The sequence below is a fragment of the Cebus imitator genome, unplaced genomic scaffold (assembly GCF_001604975.1).
Source record: "Cebus imitator isolate Cc_AM_T3 unplaced genomic scaffold, Cebus_imitator-1.0 Scaffold124, whole genome shotgun sequence".
Classification (NCBI taxonomy): domain Eukaryota; kingdom Metazoa; phylum Chordata; class Mammalia; order Primates; family Cebidae; genus Cebus; species Cebus imitator.
The window spans coordinates 1,831,182-1,834,856 of NW_016107439.1; the positions used below are offsets into that span (position 1 = coordinate 1,831,182).

Here is a 3,675-nt window from a genome sequence, read left to right on the forward strand (position 1 = left end):
CGGATCACAAGGTCAGGAGTTTGAGATCAGCTTGGCCAACACAGTGAAACCCCCTCTCTACTAAAAATAAAAAAATTAGCAGGTCATGGTGGTGCGGGCCTGTAATCCCAGCTACTCAGGAGGCTGAGGCAGGAGAACTGCTTGAACCTGTGAGGCAGAGGTTGCAGTGAGCCAAGATTGTGCCACTGCACTCCAGCCTGGGCGACAGAGCTAGACTCCATCCAAAAAAATTAAAAAAAAAAAATTAAAAATTGTCTCTCTTTTTTGTCACTGAAAAACTAAAAGCCAATTTCTTGGTATTTCTCATGTATACATAATATATTTTATTAATAGGCAAAGCCCTATAAGGGAAACCTTTGCCTAGTCCTCCAACTGATTAATCTTCATCTTGACTCATCTGGAAGTAACAAAGTTCTTAAGTCTCCTTGTCAGTTGCAGCCACTCGAAGCCAATCACAAAGATTGTTCTTCTTAAGGTATTTCTTGGCAAAGTATTTCAAATACCTTTTAGAGAACTGTTTCTCAGAAACAACAGTGATTTAATTCTTGAAGCATTCAATGTGAACAAGGTTCCCAAGGTTTCCAGTTTTGCCATTGACTTGAACCTTCTCCCACAGAAATTTTTCAAAATGTCCAGAATCAAAAATTCCATCTTCTCCTGGATGAATAAGGTCCAAATTAAACTTCCAGGTTGACCTCTTGGGCTTCTTGTCTTTCTGTGGCACCATCTTGCAAGTCAGCCGCGCGAGTAGAGAGAAAATTGTCTCTTTTTTTGAGACTGGGTTTCATTCTGTTGCCCAGGCTGGAGCGCCTTGGTGAAATCATGGCTCACTCTAGCCTTGACCTCCTGGGCCCAAGTGATCCTCCTGCATGGGCCTTCCAAAGTGCTTGGATTACAGGTGTGAGCCACAAATTTAGGCCAGTGCCTGGCCTAAAATTCTATTTTATTAAGCCACTTATTTTAATTTTTTTTCTATTGCTTACAGCCAAGCTTGATATTCCTAACTACGAAAGTCAAAAAGGGTTTACTCATTCTAACTCCAAATACAATCACCCTCACTCAAAAATGAAAGTTGGGGCCAGGCGCTGTGGCTCACGCCTGTAATCCCAGCACTTTGGCAGGCCAAGGTGGCGGATCACGAGGTCCAGAGATCAAGACCATCCTGGCTAACACGGTGAAACCCCGTCTCTACTAAAAATGCAAATATTAGCTGGGCATGGTGGCGCGTGCCTGTAGTCCCAGTTACTCAGGAGGGCTGAGGCAGGAGAGCCGCTTGAGCCCGGGAGGTGGAGTTTGCAGTGAGCCGAGATCGCGCCACTGCACTCCAGCCTAGTGACAGAGTGAGACTCCGTCTCAAAAAAAAAAAAGAAAGAAACTTGGTATAGCAGGGCTGAAAACACATACCCAGCTTCATGACATCCCAGGATGCCTACCAAGGCTGGGTGCCTCCCTGCTGACCTGCTCACATTTATAATGTTCCTGTGGGATTTTAAACATATGTTTGTCTTTCACAGCATTCAATTCATACATGCTGACTGTTTAAATTTCTCTTCGGACAGTCGGTGATTCTAAAGGAAAGCTAAAGTACGCACAAGAAGGTACACATCAGTTCTCTTTTCCCTACCTTTTCTCCCACCCTCGTATTTTCATTCCTCTTTGTAGTCTTACCCTTACTCTTTATTCTGTTCTTTTTTTTTTTGACGGAGTCTTGCTCTGTTGCCCAGGCTAGAATGCAGTGGCTCAATCTCAGCTCACTGCAATCTCTACCTCCCAGGTTCAAGCAATTCTCCTGCCTCAGCCTTCTGAGTAGCTGGGATGACAGGTGCCCATCACTGCACCCGGCTAATTTTTGTATTTTTAGTAGAGATGGGGTTTCACCATCTTGGCCAGGCTGGTCTCGAACTCCTGACCTCGTGATCCACCCACCTCAGCCTCCTAAAGTGCTGGGATTACAGGCCTGAGCACCGGGCCCGGCCACTATTCCATTCTTATAGTCTGCACTCATTTGGCCTTCTCTCTTTGCTGCCTCCAGAGTCTCCAAGTATTTGTATTATTATTTAATTTTTAGTGATTTAAAAATACACCTTTAGAGGCTAGGTGCTGTGGCTCACACCTGTAATCCCAGAGCTTTGGGAGGCCAAGGAGGATGAATCACTGGAGGTCAGGAATTTGAGACCAGCCTGGCCAACATGGTGAAATCCCGTTTCACCTACAAGTACAAAAATTAGCCAGGTGTGGTAGCATGCACCCATGGTCCCTGCTGCTCAAGAGGCTGAGGCAGGAGGATCTCTTGAGTCCAGGAGGCTGAGGTTGTAGTGACCTGAGATTGTGTCACTGCACCCCAGCCTGAGATGTTGTTTCAAAAAAAAAATGCCTTTGGAAAGGTAAACATCCTACACATTTTGAGGTAATAAAATGGTCCTGTTGGTAAACCATCCCCAGAGCTTAGGCCAGCTTCCATCCGGCCCTTGGCAAAGAAATGCAGCTCCATGAGCCAGGAGACAATGATTCCTGCTTGATTTGGGGACTGAATGAGAGAATTCTGGGTTTCTCTACCCTTGCTGCACTAATGTGATTACAGATGTGCATCGACCATCCGGGCACTAATCTCAGCCCTTCACCTCACTACCCCTGAGTCTTTAATCAGGTGTTTTTTTCTGCTCATAATTTGAATGAAGGGTTCCCTCACAGCCTTAAGATAAGAATCAGGCCAGGCACAGTGGCTCACGCCTGTAATCCTAGCACTTTGGGAGGCCGAGGCAGGTGGATCATCTAAAGTCAGGAGTTCGAGACCAGCCTGGCCAACATGGTGAAACCCCATCTCTACTAAAAATACAAAAATTAGCCAGGCCTGGTGGTAGGCACCTGTAACCCCAGCTACTTGGGAGGCTGAGGCAAGAGAATCGCTTGAACCTGAGAAGTGAAGGTTGCTGTGAGCTGAGATGGCGCCACTACATACCAGCCAGGGTGACAGAGGGAGACCCTATCTCAAAAAAAAAAAAAAAAAAAGGAATCACCACCAGCTCGCCTCTGCAGTCTGTCTCCTCAGCATTTACCCCACTAGATTGTATCAGTTGACAAATATTTATTCAGAACCTCCTATACCAGGCACTGTGCTAGACTCCAGGATGCTGTCACGGACAAACAAACATTCATGGAGCTCAGCTTTGGGCAGAGGAGACAGACGGAAAACAAACCAGACCTGGATTAAATGGCAGTTGTGACTAGAGCTCTGTGGTCACCCAGTGCTGTGGGAGGCCATTGGCGTTGTGGGAAGCCCAAGCTGGTCTGGTGCCTCAGGAAATCTTCCCTGAGGAGGTAATATTTACTTATTTATTATTGAGACGGTGTCTGGCTATGTTGCCCAGGCTGGTTTCAAACTCTGAGAATCAAGCCTAATACACTATAGTCTCCCCAGTGCTGGGATTGCAGGCATGTGCCACCACACGCCACAGTAGGTGATATTTAAAGCTTCGTGCAATTCTGAGGAAAGACGCCATATTCAGCTGTTATTTTGAAGTCATTCAGAAAATGTAGATCACAGAAGAAGTGTAGTTTGGCCGTGCATGGTGGCTCACGCCTGTAATCCAAGCACTTTGGAGGCCAAGGCGGGCAGATCACCTGAGGTCGGGAGTTCAAGACCAGCCTGACCAACATGGTGAAACCTCATCTTAA

At 46.4% G+C, this 3,675-nt stretch overlaps 1 pseudogene across 1 annotated transcript; it reads right to left on the reverse strand.

The window, feature by feature from the left end:
• Nucleotides 1–376: 376 nt before the first annotated feature.
• On the reverse strand, nucleotides 377–738 carry LOC108312425 (annotated as a pseudogene). Its single transcript, XR_001828635.2, has one exon. The product of XR_001828635.2 is annotated as a 60S ribosomal protein L22-like 1 (transcript).
• Between the last annotated feature and the right edge of the window lie 2,937 nt (nucleotides 739–3,675).